This window comes from Protopterus annectens, chromosome 5.part1 (assembly GCF_019279795.1).
Source record: "Protopterus annectens isolate FY-2018-M chromosome 5.part1, PAN1.0, whole genome shotgun sequence".
In the NCBI taxonomy this organism is placed as follows: Eukaryota; Metazoa; Chordata; order Ceratodontiformes; family Protopteridae; genus Protopterus; species Protopterus annectens.
Genome location: NC_056736.1, coordinates 157,721,861 through 157,741,816, shown reverse-complemented (window position 1 = coordinate 157,741,816; position 19,956 = coordinate 157,721,861).

Below are 19,956 nucleotides of genomic sequence, written 5' to 3'. Positions count from 1 at the left end.
TCGAACATGTAATAATAATAATAATAATAATAATAATAATAATAATAATTTTCAACTGTATAAATAAACAATATTCAGGTGTAATACTCCAAAAAAGCAATGTAAGGCAAACATGATGATTGCATATTGTTTTTATTCATCATGTAAATTAAATGTGAATGTATGCCTTTCAAAAATGTCTGTGACAAAGCATTTCTGGATAAATCAAAACTGGCAGTAATAACAGTCCCTGGTCTAATGCCTCTGCTGGTTAGCTGAATTTGGTCAAGATGATGCCACACCCAAGAGGGAGTGGTTCTATTTTTGAGAACCTCAGCCCTACTCATACTTTCTTAATTCTGATTCTGGCATTTCGAATAATGGTGGCACATGTGAAGCCATAAGCCCATACTACAAGCTGTGAGCTGGCCAGAAAAGAAGACTGAAATTATGATCTGTCTTCTTAGCAAGTCATACTTGGATCCCTGGATTCCTGGTCCAGAATGGAAAAAGATAGACCTCTGGATGGAGTTGGGTGAGCCCTTGTCATCCATGACAGAGATCATCTGCAGACACCACCAGTGCCACTACAGGTACAATGACCTACAGATGAGTAGGACTGACCAGCTCGAATTTCATATGGTCAAGACCATATGATCAAACTTTTAAAAGTTTGAGCGGTCTGAATGGAGATTTCCATACAGAGCGGAATGGGAAGATTTCTTTTTTCTGCAATGTAGGTATATTTAAATAGCGGGTGGTGTGGAGGGTGCACAGGGGATTGCCCCCTGCTAGAAATGTTTAGTTCATTTTTTTTTTTGAAATTTTTTTTTACCATGTTCAAACTTTTGAATGTTCGATCTTATAGTCTCGGCCATATGAAATTCGAACATTTAAAAGTTTGATCATGTGAAGTTGACCCAAATATAAATATATATATATTTATATATATATATATATATATATATATATATCTATATATATATATATATATATCTATATATATATATATATATATATATATATATATATATATATATATATATATATATATATGTGTGTGTGTGTGTGTGTGTGTGTGTTTCTCCCCACATAATTTCATTTAATATTGCATTATCTTATGTGGTATTTAAATTATATGTAGACAGCTTTTGTAAAGAAAGGATTTTGTTTCTGTAGGCCAGAAAATTATTTATTAGTATAATAACTACATAGAACAGTCATTTTTTTCCACAATATTAACTGTACTTACAAGATAGCTGAACTCTCATTCAGACACCACACCCTAGTCATAGTTGAGTTTTGGGGAGGGGGTTGCATTGTTAAGTGAATTACCAACACATGATTTAGTGAGAAATGACCAGTTATGTTACTTCAATATTACTTCTGTATATATTTTTTAAACCAACCCTTCATATACTTAGAATACTTAGGCAGAAAATCATCAAATCACACTTTTGCACAACTATGGAACTGTAAACTTCATTGAATTGCTATATTTTTCAGAGCATGAACACCTTCTGCCAAAGCATAATTCACAGACATTTGCATACAAAGCATAATACCTTAAAACATTATTCCACCAAAACTGTAACAATTTATTTATAACTTGCCCCGCAATCCCACTGTCATAAAAATAAACAAACTAAAAGGGTATTTTCTATTTTTGGACTGGTTTCAGGAAAATCCCTATATAGCTCTTCTCAATGAAAGACATACTGAGCAACAAACAAACCAAACTAATGCACAATGCTGAAACCCCTGCTGGACAGCAGTCAAAGCTCAATAAATGTATAAAATGAACATTAATAATCAAAATATAGAACAATAAGCTCTTTCATGTAAAAGCACACAAACTTCTTCAGATAAAACTTGCCAAGTTAAAAATTTGCACTTAAATAAGCCTCTAAATTACATGGCAACTCCACTGCAAAAATGACGTCAAACACTTAAAGCAACAGTTGTTTAAAATCACCCATACAAATCTTATTCAACCCATGTGCATCTTGATTAACTCATAGGCTAATAAATGACTCTTAAAATCACAGTAATATAATAACATATATAAAAAATACATGAAAATGCATAATAAGTAAAGAATAAATAATAAAAACGTGCAAACATGATCATCTTTAATATGCTTTCCTCTTAAGAAAGCACTCTATTGATATAATTTCATTCTGTTCAGGGGGGGGGGGGGCTGAAGCATTCAAAAAAATCTACCACCAAAGTTCCTTCGCTTCAATCAATAATTTCCAAGGACCAGCCCTAGGACTAACCTCCACTTTTTCTAAAACACCAAACAGAAAATGATGGTCTAACCATCGCTGAATATATTTATAGTATACATTCATAGATTTAGCCTTCTTTATTTCATATTTGTGTTCACATATACAATCTCAAAGTTTGCACTCTGATTTGCTAACATAAACTATTACAAAGATGGCATACAGCAGCATAAACAATCCTTTTTGTGTGGCAGTTAAATCTTCCAATAATGCGAATCACTTTAGCATGTATTGACAAACTACTACACAGAAAAACAAAGGGACACTGGGGACATGCACCTCATTTGGACCAATACCCATAGATGCTTTAACTTTTGAGTGCCCCATACTATCATAAATATTCTTAAAACATGTGCCTTTTAGTAAACAATATTAGGCACAGGACCTAGACAATTACTGAATAGTTCTATCGTTCATTATAAGCTGGCAGTTCTTTCTGATTATATTACTAATCTTGGTACTGTCCACTGAATATGAATTTATTAAAGAATGTGCAAAACTAGTTTGTTGCTGATGAATACGGTTGTCAAATGTACAACCTTATAGGCCATTGTACTCATTTTATCATCTACCTCACCTTCCGCCATTTGTAAATTTGAATTTTCATGTTGTGGAAGTGGTGTATAAATCCCTTTAATCCTTTGCATTTTTACCTTTTCACTAACAGATTTAAGTAATGACTGTGGGTACCCTTTCTTCAAAAACATTGTGCAAAGGTCTTCTACCTCTTTGAGGAAGCCACAGCATCTAGACCATCCTTGCTGACCTCACAAGTTGGCCCTTAACTACTGCCCACTTTTGGTGCTGAGGGTGGCAACTGGTGTAATATAGGAAGACATTTGAATATGTAGGTTTCCTATAACCTGAGACACAACCTGCATGTCCCCTGAAATATTCTCCTTTCTTAACTGGACATCCAAGTATGCAACATGCTCTGTACCAATATTGTTTATTTATTTTTATTTTATTTGACATTTGTTTACCGGGGTGGAATGACTGGGTCTACAGAACCCATTTTCAGCAGAGGCCCGGGGAGAAAAGCTCCACATACAGTACAATACAAATGCAGTATAGACCAATACAATAAGGATTGCTACAAGATGTTGTAATATATTACTACACATCTAAAACAGTTCTATACAGTTAAAACATTACAGTTGGTAATAGTCACTCTCATTATACATGATGTAGAAATAGCTGCCAGAAAGTTAGTGATGGAGACATATAGCGAGAAAGAGTTAAGAAGAAAAGAAGCAATAAAGCCTGAGCAGCAGCTTAAGGATATGGTATAGAAGCAGAGAAGGAGATAGAAGAGCTTTAGGATCTTGCAATCTGTGAGGGATTCAAATGTGAGAGAAGAGGAACAACTGAGCATTAGGCAGGCTTTATGCAGTAGCACAGCCATATATTTTTGAGATGATTTTTTAAAGAAGCTTTGAAATGGGTTAGGCCAGGAATAAACCTGGTAGCTAGAGGTAGTGAATTCCAATGTATAGAGACAGAATATACATACAGAGAGTGACCAGGTTTTCTGGGTCTATATTACATCGTCAAACTCACAGGAGTTTGAACGATGTAATATCGAACCAAGAAGTTCGAAATCCAAAATGTATGAAAACACAGAACAGCAATTGTTTTCCCAGGGAAAAAAAATCGCTGTTCCAGTACAAAAACAAAAAAACATGAACACTTTAAACTTATACTAATGTGTGGGGCTTCACCCCCCAGAACCCCAACGTGAGGGGCTGTGTCCCCCCAGACCCCCCTATTTAAATATACCAAATGAGAGATCACACCGCAGTGAAGGAAATAGCAAAGCCGTGAAAATGAGCCACCGATTTTTTTTCTCTGGGGAAAGCAATCGGTGCTCCGTGGCTTCACTATTTTCAAATTTCGAACATATGGGTTAGATATTACAATGTTCAGACTCCTGTGAGTTTGACGCTGTAATATATACATGGTTTTCTTGTGGGTTTTGAGATAGCTAAGAGATTTTTGTCTTCTGATCATAGAGATCAATTTGCTGTGTAAGGTGCGATTAGATTGGCTAGTGCAGAGCAGGCAGTAGGCTTGAAAATAAGGTTGTGCAAAGTGGATATCTGAATAAAGGCAAGATGGTTGGGTAGTTCGAGCCAGTTTAATTCTATCCGTGGTTTGCAGTGGTGTGTGTGATATTTAGAGTTTGTGGCAAACTTTGCAACTTTGTTGTAGCACTGTTCCAACTTGCTTAGGGTAGAAATTTGTAAAAGATAGGGGAACCATACAGAAGAGAGGAAAGTAAAAATGTTTTTGGAAGGGTGGTTTTGGTTGCTGCAGTAAAAAAAAAATGTTTGTTTCTATATGAGTCCCAATTTCTGATGAGATTTCTTTATATTTTGCTGTATACAGGGGTCAAATGAAAGTTTATTGTCAATGATAGCACCTAGAAGTTTGGTTTCCTGCACTGTTTCTATGGCAGTGATGTCAGATGCAAGGATGTTAAAATGATGAGTGACAAGGGAGGTGTTTTTGGGATGAAAGAATACTAGTTTACTCTTCTTTGGATTAAGAAAGAGTTGGGCATTTCTTAGCCAGGATTCAACTGCTGTAAAGGACTGTTGAGTTTTTGAGAGTAGTTCTGGTAGTGATTGAGCAGTGCAGATTATGGTGGAATAATCAGCATTTTGAATGAGAGTCCCAGGGTGAGAGGCAGTGTGAAGGTTGTTTGTGAAAATGTTGAAGAATAGGGGTCCTAGGATGGAGACTTAGGCAACTCGAGTAGGGTTGTGGAGAAAGGGTGAGAGTTTGTTGGACCATATCAGTTTTTGTTTATGATGCTTGAGGTAGCTCTGAAACCATTTTACTGTGTTATGTGAGAAGCCTAAGTTAGACAATGTGTTCAAAAGTAGTGGGTGAGACACTGTGTCAAAGGCCTTGGAAAGATCAAGTAATACTGTGGCTGTATAGCATCATGCATCTCTGGCCTTGTTCACAGTGTCTGTAAAAGATAATAGGGCTGTAGCTGTGCTGTGGCAAGGTTGGAAGCCATGTTGGGTTTTGGTTAAAAAATTGTTTTGCAATAGATATTACATTACCTGCTGATGGATACCTCTCTCTCGAATTTTGGATATGGGTGACAAGATGGATATAGGATGGAAATTGGATGGATCAAACGAGTTGCCTCCTTTGTGGATGGGGGTGATGTGAGATTGTTTCCATATGGTAAGTACTTCTGATTCAGATAAAGTCCTATTTATAAAGATATTGTTTGGGTAGGCAACTGAGTTAGCAGCCAGGTTGAGGCAGTATGGGGGGAGATTGTCAGCTGAAGCAGAGTAGAGTTTTAGTTTTTGTAGCAGTTTCTTAATGGTGTCAGTGGGTATGGGCTGAAATGAGAATGGGGTTTGTGTGACATTTTGTTGAGTATGGGCGTTAGTAATGACAGGGTTAGAAATAGCTGATGGCCTTGGGTAGGTGTCTGAATAGATTGAAGGGTGGGGGGGGGTTCATCATTACGGGTGTTAGTAGGTCTGAAATTGATTTTATGAAGTGCTTCCTTCTCTCCTACAGCAAAATATGCCATCACTGCCTCCTATAATTCCATGGCTCTAGTGAGCTATTTGACCAACTACTTAGTTACCCTATGTTGCTACTTTTGTGTAAAAAAGAAAAGTCTTTTTTTATTGCTGTTTTACAAACTATACTGATGCATTATATCATTGTTAACCTTTTCTTATTATACTTACTTTGTATTCCTATGAGATAATCTGTAATGTAAATGTGCAATGTGTACTATGCATTTGTATTTTTCTGGACCTTTTCTCCCTAGGACTCTATTGAAAATGGGCTCCTTGTGGCCCAATTGGACTATCCTGGCAAACAAACTGCAAACAAATAAATAAATTGTTAAAGTTTTCAGCTGTTTGTGATGTAGGGGTATCAGGTGATAGGGTGTTCTCTCTATTTCTTCCAGGGTTAAGTAGAAAAGATATGGAGTGCCATAATTTACTGGGGTTCATTTTATGCTGGAATTGAAGTTGGGAATAATATGACTTCTTATCTCTGTTTATTATTTTTGTCACTTTGTTGCACAGTGTTTTGAAATTAACATGATTTTGTTCATTTTTGTTTTGTTTCCAGGTTAACCAGGCTAGGTCCCTTTGCTTCATCAGGTGTTTACATTCCTTAGAGAGTCAATGTGCTGAGTTCTTTCTGATTCTTTTCATACAAATGGGAGCTAGTGTATTAAGTATGTGAAGGAAGCTGTTATTAAAGTATAGTACAGGACCATTAAGGGGTAGTTGTTTAAGGGGTGTCCAGTCTATTTCCTGTAGGAGATTGTTGAATTTATGCTGACAAAAATGAATTGAGTTCCTTACTGATTTTATAGTGTGTACTCTTAGTTGTTGGGAAAAAGCCATGGTGGTGCAGCGGTAGCGTTGTTGCCTCACAGCAAGAGGTTCTTCCATTTGATTCGCAGCTGGAGTGCCTTCTGTGTGGAGTCTGCATGTCCTCCCCACAGTCGAGTGATGTTCAAAAGAGATGTGTGAATGGGCGTTCCTTCATTGAAGGTTGGGAGTCGGGCTGGCACCTCGGCACCGTAAAAATGTACTGACAATCATTAGTGGACCAGAGTTCCGCTGTGGCGACCCCTAACCGGGAAAAGCTGGAAGAAGAAGACTCTTAGTTGTTGGGAGTTTGTTCTAAGGGAGTAAGCTGGTAGATGATCAATCAGGGAGCTAGGCAGTGTACCAGAAGAGGGGTAATTAGCAGGGTGGGATACTAGAATCCAGTCTAAGGTGGATTGGCGGGTAAGATCTCTGCTGTATCTTGCTGGAGCATTGATATGATGTGAAAAAATTATACAGATTTATACTATTTATGGGAGAGTCCTAAGCTATGGTTTGCCAATCTATATTTACGTCTCCTAAGATTATTTTTTCAAGGTTTATTGTTTGGGATGTCCAGGATAAAATATTTTCCAACACTGGTATATTGTTACCTGGTGGGATATATATTACTATTATGCAAATGCTTTTTGATATATTAAGGTTCAAAAAGGAGATTAGTACCTCAGCATTGGAAAAGATGGGTATATTACTGGTATAGGGTGCAATATTGAGTGTAGAGGGATATAAAAGTGCTATCCCTCCCCCTTTTTTTAGATCAATCTCTTCTGGTTATTGTAAAGTTTGGTGGTATTATTTCTGAGACTTTTAAATTTAAAAAAAAAATGTGGTTGCATTATTGATGTAAGATATAAATTCATCAGTGTTAGCTTTACCACCTGTCCATGCAATAAAGATGTCATCAAGAAAGTAGATATACATGCTCTAAGACCCTTTTTATTGACTATTAAACAAAAACTTTCTTCTCAAGTGGCCATGACTATATTTACATACACTAGGTGGCATGCTGCCTCCATTGCTATACCCTTATTTTGATGGAAATAATGGCCTTCAAAAAAGAAGTAATAATTGGGCAAAATTATATCCATTAAGGCACAAAGTGTATTATTCCTATTCTAGGATGAATATATACTGTCCACTAAATATTCTGAAAATCATTCTAAACCAGTGGTATGCAAGGTACAGATAAATAAATCCTGTACATTAATTGTGATAAAAAAACAATATTCGAAACATTGTTTAACTAACTCACCCTTTTCAGGAACTCCCATGAGTCCTTACATATATGATGAATGCTATAAACATCTTGGTTCAACATTTTATCAATGCATTAAAATATAAAACTCATTTATAATGTGCCCACATCAACAATAGGTCGAAATGGTGCACAATCCACATTTTTGTGGGTTTTGGCCACACCAAATATTGCTAGAATCCTAGGTTCCTTGATGGATAAAAAGTTATACTCATCTGGTTGAATTTCACCCTGTATAAGCATATCATATAAAGCAACATCTGTTTTATGATATAAAACATAGACCTCATTAATAGAGACTTCTGAATACATACTATAATAGAATAAATCAAACAAATGCCATTTGTAGTTAAGCTCATGCATGTCAACAAGCCCACCACCTTTATCTGGGCACACAAACTGCAAATTCTGTTCTGTTCGTAATTCTTTTACAATATTATACCACTGTTTATTAAGGTTGTGTCAGTACTGTGGTGGTCACATCATTCTCAAATGTCTAACATTCATCTCTGAAACCTGTTTAAATAATTTAAGAGTAGGATGAAGCTCTGGAGTGAATGTACTGGGAATGCACAAATGTTTTAGTTCATTATCAGACAAATCATGATGGGCCATTATATACTAGAAATTGAGTTTTCTGGCGTACAATTTAAGTTCACTAACAACTCTGGGTACATCCACCCTTTTAGCTGGTACAAATGACCAGCCCATACAAAATACATCAACTTGAGAACTATTTAAATCAACTGAACCATCTAACTATTTTTTAAACAACCAGACAGCAAATGGATGTTGTGCGAAACAATGTGTGAACACAGTTTTGTATTCCAGGAACATAAATGTACAGTATGACATACCTAGGATATGTGAGAGGGGCAGAGATATTTCCCAAAGGTGGCCACTCCTCTGCAGTAGGCCTCACATCCATGTCATACAGGTCTATACCATTACAGTGTTAAAGGGCAGGCTAAAGGATTTGCTGTGACACTATCTAACATGGATCACTGCCACTGTGGAGCATGCTAGAGCAACCTTGGACATCTATGTCATGTCACTGAACATTATTTTGTGATGCAGCAGCTGTGCTCCTAATCACCATCAAGTCAGTACCCTAATTATACAAGTCTTGGAACACAAGGCATTATACAAGCATAAGTCAAAAGATTGGTCTGGTTGCTAATCAAGGTATCTACCTGGAAAAGGCTGCAACAAGCCTACAGTGTCTTGCATTCTCTGGTACAAGTGTGTAGATCAATAAACAGGCTGTGGTCTGCTTCTTATCTTTTGCTTGATGCTAACGCTTTGCTTCTGGTGAGAGAAAAATAATAGGAGCTTTGTATCCCAGCAGAGTGAAGTCATGGAGAGACCAGCAGTAGTAACAGCCAGGCAGAAATAACTCAGGTGACTCCTCATCTTTCAGCAGTCTTCACAATGTAATTGTTTTCAGTAAGTACTGCTTAATTAGTGTCTAACTTCTGAATAACTGCCTAAATACTCTATCCTTAACTTTACAGGGTGCACATGTTAGCTTCCCCTGGAGTGTTTGGCAGTGCTCTGTACAGACTCAGACACCTTGGGTGACATTTTCCTTTTTAACCATGATGTGGAATTAACTCCAATACTGAGTTGCACACAAGACAACAAGCATGCTGTGACAAGCACTGTCCCCATAGTTGTGGAACAGATACTCATGACAATGAGTGATATTCTCAATACGACCATTTAATCAATAAAAAGGGATCTGTTGCCATGAATGTGAAGTTTCCCACTGTGACCTCTACCACCTTGGTGGATATGGGTATCTTGAGGCAATGTAGAAATCACCACATGTTTATTGATAACCACTTCATTCTCAAACAAACTGATATGGTATGTGAGAGATGTATATACACACTGTCACTGGAGGCAAGGCTCTCACATAAAAGTATACCTGATTTCAAAAAGGTAGTCAGTGGTACACACACCACACCCATCAGACAAAACTCAAAGCAAACAGTAGTTGAGGGACTGACATGTAATCTTCATAAATCACAAAGACATCATAGAGGAAGTCCAGATAACAAATACCCTCAGCAGCCCAATATGCACTCTGCAAAAGCAACACACATATCAACGCATAGAGTTACATCTCATGGAGGACCGACCTATAAGTCCTTAAGGCAAGCCAACACACAATCCAACATTGTAGTCATTGCATCTACATTGTGAGACATACTGATGTCCCTCTCACCAAGCTGAGTAAGGAGAAATGCACAGACACTTGCTTATCAGGGGCTCTGAACTGCCAGATTATGTGCGCTCTCATGTTACTGGATCACAAGTAATACAAACTCAACATGTCAGAGATACAACTATATTAACAGCATAGAATACATGCTTTCTCAAACACCAGTCAGTACATATGACAATGAAAAGGTAGTCATCATACACACCTCATCTCCCACTTCAGCCAAATCCACATCACACATACATATGCAGAGATCCTCAACAGAGACATACATAAACACCAAAGAAGACCCAACACAAACATAAGCATGCTACACATGATACGTCAACTGCAGAATGCAACACATATGATAGTTTTCACTACAGTCTGTCACCTGTTAAGCCCTTAAGGCATAAAAGTAAAACAAACATATTACTCATATGGGATTCCATTGTGAGACACACTGATGTCCCTTTCACTAGGCTGGATAAGGAGGTGGTCATGGTCAGCTGTCTGGCAGGTGACATATCATTCATGCACTCATGTATCCCAAAACAGGTACCAGTATGACTCTGCCATAGTCCATGTCGGTGTGAATGACATTACATCCGAGTGACACCTCCAGGTGCATTTGCAGTTAACTCCTACTGATGCCTCTAGGCATCAAATATTGTTTGTTCATATCTGTATCAATAATTCCAAGACCATGTTATGTGCAAGGTTTTAAAAGATTTCATTTTAAAGCTTACATAACGGCATACTCAACTGTGTTATTATTTGATTTCTGTCTACTGCAGGTAAATAGATATTAACAGTTGTTTTTATAATATTAATTTATATAAATATAATTTTTGCATTTTTCTAAATATCTCAACAACCAAGTAATACAGATGAAACACCTTAGCCTGATATGAAAGCTTTCAGCTAGACGAATAAAATGCTGCTGACACTACATATTACAACAGCCTCAAGCATTGCTGAGATATTGTAAGTTGTTTACAAAATACTACAGATGTAATAGATATTATGTTTACCATGGCTTATAAAATTTGGTTTAAGACCTAGAACATAAAGAATACTACCACTATAAAACATAGTTTGTGCTTAAGAGTTTGCCATTTATACTTCTTTCATAATCCCTGTGGTTCCAGAGATATGAACATTTGTTTGAAATGTGAGGACTTAATTTGATTCTAGCAAAAGGCTTAGGCTCCGCCCATTGGAAGTTTCAGTGCAAACTTCCTGAGCTCCATTCGAGTTCGTACCTCTCTGTACTATATGTAGAGAGAAATGACTGAACTGTTGGACTATGTGTCTCAGGCGGGTATGACCCTAGCCTTAAGCTGCATTTTACCTTCACCTAGGATAATGCCTCAATACAAACAGAAAATAATTAACCTCACTAATTACCTCCATTTCTGGTGTCATTCTAAGGTGATACAGTATCTGTCACCCTGGGATGACATGATCAGCAAACCCCAATACTTTGCCAGACATGGTCTTCATCTGTCACCACTGGGATTTTGGCTACTGGCCAAGGCTCCTGTCATCCCCCATACTGACCTTTTTAGGCAGTGTCTCAAAGACAAAATCCAAGATGTGGAAACTACATATTACAACAGCCTCAAGCATATGCTTCTAAATGCTAGGTGTCTTAACATGAAAATGCACTCACTGGAAGCAGTCTTCACCTTGGAAGACTTACACATTTGTACAGTCACGGTGACCTGGTTCACGGCTGTGGGGAGCACCCCAATCATATCGGCCAACACCTCCTTCCACACATTCAATCAACAAACTGAAGGTGTGTAAATTTCAGGAGGTGGTGCATCCATAGTCATTACAGATGAATACACATCCAGACTGGATACACAGTAGGATTCTCTGGGAATACTTCTGGCGCAATTAACTATTGGTAGCACACCTATTCAAGTCATTGCCAGCTACATGACCCCCACCATGGATCAGGACAACCACTTTGTTTATTTGGATCTACTTGAGTCTGTCAACATACATTCAAGCACCCTGTATTTGGGCAACTTTAAATACACATGCATTGACCAGGTAAATTACTCATGCTGTAACTCACTTGCCCAAAGGTTCCTCAACTGTGTTCACTCCAATGCACTAGACCTGCTGGTTGACACCCCCATAAGGGGTGCTAACATCCTGGATCTGGTGCTTACCAATATGGGGTGCCAATCTAGCACCCCCACTATGAGGTCTACCCTAGTGAGAGCTGACCACAAGTCAGTCACATGTGAACTAAGTATCATATGCCCCCCAACCATCAAATAAAACTAAAAAACTTCTCCAAATCACATAATTACCTCTAATCTGTTGGCAGAGATAGCTATACTCACCCCCCCAGATGGAACTGACAATGGCCAGGTCTACACGAATGTGTTATACAAACACCTGTTGAACTGCATTGACTCAGCCGTACCTAATATGACCAAAACAAGCTCCGCAAGAAAGAGAAAACCTGCCTGGTGGACAGATGTCATTAACAGGCTTTAAATAAGGGGAAAATAGCTGTCTAAGGGTAAGAGGGAGTGAATTCTAAACTGAAAACACTTACTACTTGGCTTAATCCAAACAATAATAGTTATTGTGAAGTCCTCACAGGGAAACTGTGAATTCAAAATTAACTTTCTCACAAAGGAGAACCAAAAGGTGGTATTTAGTTACATCGGTCACCTAAAAGGACAGGGCTAGATCTGTGTCAAATTGTAGTTAATTATACCACATATACTGTGCCAGTGGACATAGCTCACCTGTCAGCTGCCAAGTTCTGTGAATATCTCACCTGCCCTGTCCCCCCAACATGTATCCCATGACAAACATACCATCTGTCCCCTACCTTGTATCTCTAAACAGCAAGTCATAAATGCCCTCTCTAAGGCCAAACACACTGCATCTATGGGACCTGATAACATCTCAGGCTGCATCCTACATGGCCTCCAACAGGAATTAGCAACACCATTGGGTACTCCTTTTAAATGCATTCTAGGCACTGGCTTTGTCACAGATGAATAGAAAATGGCTACCATTGTTTCCTTGTACAAAGGTGGTGCTTTCAGTGACCCTGGCAAATATAGAGCTATTAGCCTGACTAGCCATATCTGCAAGGCCATGTAGTGAATCATCATGGGCCTTATCAACTAAGATATATGTAAGCTCAAAACAGTGAGACAAGATCAAGAACAATTTGAAGAAAATTTATATAAAGATATTGAACATAATAGGAAACATTTTTATAGATACATAAGATGTTGAAGGAGTAAAGATACACAAATTGATAAATTGTGTGCAGATTCTAAAATTTATTCTCAGACACAACAGATATAGATATATTTACAAAATCTTATGCAAAACAGTTTGGTTCCACAAAAGGGGTGATAAGTTGTCCTAGTGACATCCAGGTAACCCCAGATACTGGAATCAAATTAAATTACATAGAAAAAGAACTGTGCAAACTGGATGCAAATAAAGCACAGGGGGAGACATAATTAGCAACAATGAGCTGAGAATACTTCATCAAGAACTTACAGTATCATTGTATCTGTTATTCACTAGGTCATATAAACATGGGGAAATTCCTCAAGATTGGAGACATGCCCTTATTAAACCTGTCTTCGATGGAAAGGGGAGTAGGACAAACCCAGAGTCATATAGACCCTTAAGTCTAATTTCATGTTGTGGAAAATAATGGAGAAGGTAATATTGGAAAAGTTATCATCAGAACTGAACAGGCTGGGACTCGAAACCATATGTCAGCATGCATATGTTGAAAACAGATGTATTACCACCTGTAATATGATGTTATATAACAATATAATAACAGCTATGAATGAAAAATTTTGCTGTGATGTAATTGATATAGATTTAACTTCATCATTTGACATGGTCATACACAAAATACTGAGCAATAAACTAGTACAGCTAGGTATTGATGTACTCTTGATAAAATGGATAGCTGCATGGCTTACAAATAGGACATGGCAATTATCATACAGCAACTGAACAGGTGAAGCCATTGGTTACAGTCAATGTGTCCCACAGGGCTCTGTCCTAGGCCCTTACATGTTTAGATTGTATCTTACAGACCTAACTTTTTCATCTGAGGTGTTCTATTGTCTATATGCAGATGACCTGAAATTGGGTAAACTGATTACATGTGTTACAGATAAGGCATGCCTGCAAAATAACTTGATTAAATTGACCATTTGGTCACAGGAGAATAATATGCTGATAAACACATCATATACTAAGCATATGAGATTTGGGAGTCATAAATTGAAGGGTGAATATTTAATACAGCACACAGTGATTGAAACTGTAGACTCATTTAAGGACCCAGGTATATGGGTCGATTCAGCTATGAGTTTTTCTAATCATATCATCCGATTTGTTAATAATAGTTATTGAACTATAGGTTGTATAAAAAGATTTATAAAGTCTAGGAAATCAGAAATGATGAAGTCAATATTTATTAGTTACATTAGACCCAAACTTGAGTATGGAATAACAATATGGAAACTCAATAAGAAAACAAGCATGAGTAAACTGGAAAGAGTACAGCAGAAATATACCAAGAGCATCCATGGATGTGAACATTTAAGTTATTATATTGAAAATGACTCACAGTTCACATCAAGCAGAGCACTGCATTGGCCCTCTTCATACACTATCTGGATGACTGAATGTGCAACCGTAAATTCACCTCAGTGGGTTCCATCTGTGTCCCTCTTGCACAGGGGCAATTGTTGCTGATCATGGAAATAAGAGTAGAACTTGGCTAGACTTGTAATGGCCCTAGGTCCATTAACCTGCTAAGTTCCTATGATCCCATGGTATGACCCAGTCATAGTCCATGTGGGATTACATGACTTGTGACATACCTCCCTAGACTATACTTACAGATATTATTACAGTTCTCAGAAGACATCTGTGTGGTCAATGACACATGACTTAAAGCTGCAGAGAGCACAACAGCAGGGCAAGTTTATTATGCCTTCCACACAGTTAAGCCACCTACTTCACACGCAGGGACTAAAGGTGGAGGTGTCTCTCTGTACATCAAAACTAAAGATACCTCATGGCTGGTCAAACAGGACAATGCACCTGAGCTGTGCCTGTTTCAATTCACAATAGGCGAAATCCAGTACTACATCAATGGAAGCTGTAGGCCCCCATCTATGGATCAGGAAATTCATATTGTAGAATAGAGTGTTTGTGCTGTATCTTTAAGAAGCATTTCAAGGACTGAACATGCATATAAATAGCAAGTTCGTGTTAGCTTCAGTGCCATTTTGAGAGTGCAGCCAGAGAGAGAGAATATATGAGTGTAATAGCTAGTTTGTTTATAAGTTTATCTTAGTTAAAGTTATTAAGCTTCTGTCCTTATGTGTTTGCACATAATAAAGCTGCTTGAACAGAACATCCAAAGACTCATCTATTTGATCCTGGCTGGCCAAGCGACATGGTGTCAGAACCTGGATTTCAGAGATTGCCATTCAAAGCTATGAGGTGCAGAGTTAACAGTGAAGGTAAACTAAGAGAAATGAGCAAGAAAAAGGGATAGAAATGAACAAAAGCTAATGAAAACTTGGACGAACAGTTTATTTTATAAAAAATATTTTTTTGTTTTTTATTTTATAAAAAAGATAAAATAGAACATTACAAGGGCACAAACTGCATTATTAAACAAGCGAGAGGCACAAAAGATTTATTAATTAAACAAAATGCTTAAAATTAAGACATTTCATAAAATGATTATCAGGAAAGCACATAAGGGATTTGGAATTACCTCCAACTTGCAAAACGAGCATGTTTAACGCAAAACGGGCATGTTTAGAGTAAAACGAGCACAAGAAAAGTGCAATGGACATGAAGGATGAAATGAGCAAAATGAATATAATAAGGGTAAAAAGAGCACATTAATCATAAATAAAGTAAGGCAATTGCATGTTTTTGGCAAAGTACTGTGTTTTGGCATAACTACTATTTTTCATTGTATTCAGGGCATAACTAGAGTTATTCAAAGTATCTCAATGTGTGTAAAGTGCTGACAGTGTGTGATTATTACTGTGTGTGAAGACTGCCAGCCTAACTAGATAGAATGTTGCAAATAATTCTATGTCCTTGTAAATATTAATGTGATCCACAGGCTTGTTTGACAAATGTAAGAAAACTGTGTCATGTTCTGAGTTTCAAAAATGTAACCACAGTGCACCCTGCTAGAAGAAAGCTGATAAGTAAACAATTTTATGACTGTATGTGATCTCAAACTAGGAGACAGGATGTCTGCAGCTAGAAATTCTTTCTATTGTCTTAAGACATAGATAATTACTAGGTTACACACGTAAAGTGTCTTTTATTTCTGTGACTTCCTGGCAGTTGCAGATAAAAAAAAATTTAAATTTTGAGTTTTGTAAGCCTGGGAAACTTCAACTCGGATGACAAGAATGATGTAATCTGAAATGACTCAGCAGGAATGTGTATTATTAATTTAAGACTATCTTTCAGAGAGAGAGAGAGATGGCATTTGGTATTTTGTTCTAAAGCTGGACAACTCACCAGCATTTTGCCTTGTAAGCAAAGTTATTTAGAACATAGTTTCTCTTAGAGATATCTAGGAATATAGCCAGATTAGTCTAACTGTTTTCTATATTTATATCAGACTGTCCTACAATGTTGTTTTAAAATATTCCCTGTGATTTCTGAACTCTGTATTATCACTGTGTTGAATTAATGTGTATTGTCTTGTGTTTTTATTATGTATTATTAAATATTTTTCAACCTTTCAACTGTGGCTGTTTTGTGTAGAGATAATTTAAGCTCTTAGAGTACTTGCATGTATTTGGTGAAACAGTACAAGCCACTCTAGAACTGCCTTGCTGTTGGTCACTCTTACTATTTGGATAACAGTAACGTTGCACAGTAGAATTGGACACCCTTTGGTAAGGGCCTTTATAGCTGCTGATAAGAGTAGATGGTAGTCGAGATTACTACTTTATAGCCTGGGCAGAAGGGGGCATAGCTAGTGAACCTGTGCCAGCCTTCCCCATGAGTGTGTGTGTGTTTGCATATAAATCAAATCTCAAAGTGTGTGTGTCAGCTACTTGGGCAGGGAAATGAAGCACTGGTTGGACAGAGAGGGTACTGGAGATTTTGGCTTGACTACTCGTCTGAGATCTGTACCCTTTAGCTACACAGTGGGAAGTCATATTTGGGATCAGGAAAGAAAGGGGGAAACCAGTCCCAGACTGACTGTGATCTCTGTGTGCTCTTAAGGGAAATTGTACTTTACTGTGTGTGTACCTGTTATCCTCCCAATGTGGATGTCCCCTCACTGGTGTTAGTGGTGAGGATTGAAGCTCCTTGTTTACTGGGCCAGGGCATGGGTGTCACACTGTGCATGCATTCCAAAGAGTTTATCTGTGTGCAACGTGCAACTATTTTATGAAGTATAGTCAAAATACAACCATTTCAAAAATGTTCTTATGCTGGGTGTGTCTATTTACAAAGTACCACCATTACAGAATGTTTCTTGCACTGTAAACAGTTATTTAGCAAAGTACCACCATTTGGGGAAAGTTTCAGTATGCTGTGTGTTTATTAGCAGAGTGCATTTATTTTGAAATGTTTCATACACTGACAAGAGGTGATTTTTTTACAGTACAGTAATTTTGGGTCTATATTATGAGATTGAATGTTTAGGTTATTGAACACCTAAACATCAAACTGGTAATATCAAAAGCAAAAAACCAAGAGCGGCTGATTTAACCCAGGGAAAGGATTCTCTTGGCTGTATTCTCTTGGCTGTTAGCCAGATTTTGCCATTTTGTCTACTGTAGAGTGATCTCAGAGTTAATATTTTTAGTTGGGGAGGTGGGAGGCAAAGCCACCCACTTTGTTTGGGTTTAAAGTTGTTGTTTTTTTTTTTTGTGGCCAACAGAAGTCTTTTTCTATGCCGTTTGTGGTTTTTAGTTTCGATATTACCAGTTTGATGTTTAGGTGTTTGATAACCTGAACATTTGATCTGGTAATATAGACCCAGTAATTTCAAGGGTATCACAGTACCTGGGATACTTATTTCACAAAGTTCAGTTATTCAGAGGCTTGTTGTGCTATTGGACAAATTTACAAATATTGTCATACATTTCTGGCATATGTATATGTGTGCGTGTTTCTGCATACTTGCAGAAACCTTTACTGGTATGTGTTAATATGGCAGATGGATTTTGAAAACAATCATCCCTTGTGTTTGATCAGAATATTGCAGAGAATTGGAGAATATTTGAGTAAGAGTATGTTATTTTTATACAAGCATCTTATTCTGACAAAGATGCACACAACAGGGCATTCATTTTGCTAAACCTAGCTGGGTCAGAGGTCATTGAAAGAGAGCATTCATTTGTGTATGCACCAGCAGTATCTGAGGGAGAAGAAGAAAATTGTCATATTATTGTACAGGCTGAATCAAGGGAAGACGCCGAGTGTTTGAATCGCAAATTCAGTGAAATGCGTAACCCCCAGACAAATATTACATTAGAGAAGCATTTCTTTTGCACAAGAGATCAAAAACCAGGGGAAACATTTGCAGCTTATATTACTGATCTGAGGAGCAAAGCTAAAATGCTTTGGTTTGGTGACTTAAATGATGGGTTGATAAAGGACAGGCTTGTGTGTGGTATTAATAGTGCTGCTGTGAGAAAAAGTTTGCTTCGTGACAGTGATTTAAAGTGGAGTAAAGCTATTGAGTTTTTCCAAATCCATGAAGTTACAGAAAGGCACACAAGTATGCTTGCAAGTGATAAAAACATGGTTTCAGCAAGCTCCAGAGCAAATGTAGACAGCAGGCAACATGTGGCTAGCAGAAGCAGACCTAAGCACATGGCAGCTACAGCCCCTGCAGGTTATCCTGGGAAACCACATAGTTTTCCAGCAATTTCTAAGAAAGGAGCATACTCAGTGCAGTATAAGTGTGAGATAGCAAAACTCAAATGCAGCTTTATTGTTAACTGCCACAGTTGTGATGCCAATCATGAGTCTAAAAGAGAGAAATGTTTAGCATTTTCCAGCAATGCCACGTGTAAAAATGGAACCATTTTCAAAAGTTTTGCAAATCTAGTAAACCTCACACATTTATAAAGAAGGGTCACTAGAAAAAGCAAGTTGATCATATAGAGAGCTGCAATACTACTTTCTATGTAAATGATGTATAAGTGATTGGTGAAAGGACTGATGCAGTAAATGTTTTGGCAAAGAACAAAGTGTTTTGTACTGTCCAGATCAATGGTAAATTCACCGAGCTCAAAGTAGACACTGATTCAATGTGTAATGTTATGTCAGCATATACATTTGGTAAAGTGAGAGCTGGTGAATACCTCAATGTGGCTAGTTGTGTGAAACTTGTTGTTTAGGGAGGTGAAGAAATTCAAACTGAAGGCTCAGTAGTGTTTTCATGTTATTTGGCTAGGAACTGTTACAGTTTGTTATTCTGTGTAGTTTGAAGACCTGTGCAGTCATTATTGGGTCTCAGTGACAGTTTGAGGATGAAACTGCTTTCTTTTACAAAATAAGTTTATCATATAAGCACATATCCTAGTTCCAATTTTTCTGAAGTCATTTTCTCTGAGTATGCTGATGTTCTGAATGCCAAGTTGTGCAAATTTTCAGTTGTGTAATCTATGATGTTAGACCCAGAGGTCAGCCCAGTAGTCAGACCAGCAAGAAAAGTTCAGATAGCTATGCAGGATAAAGTTAAACCTCAGTTAGATTAAATGGTGCAACAAGGTGTAATTTGTCCAGTTACAGAACCAACTGAATGGG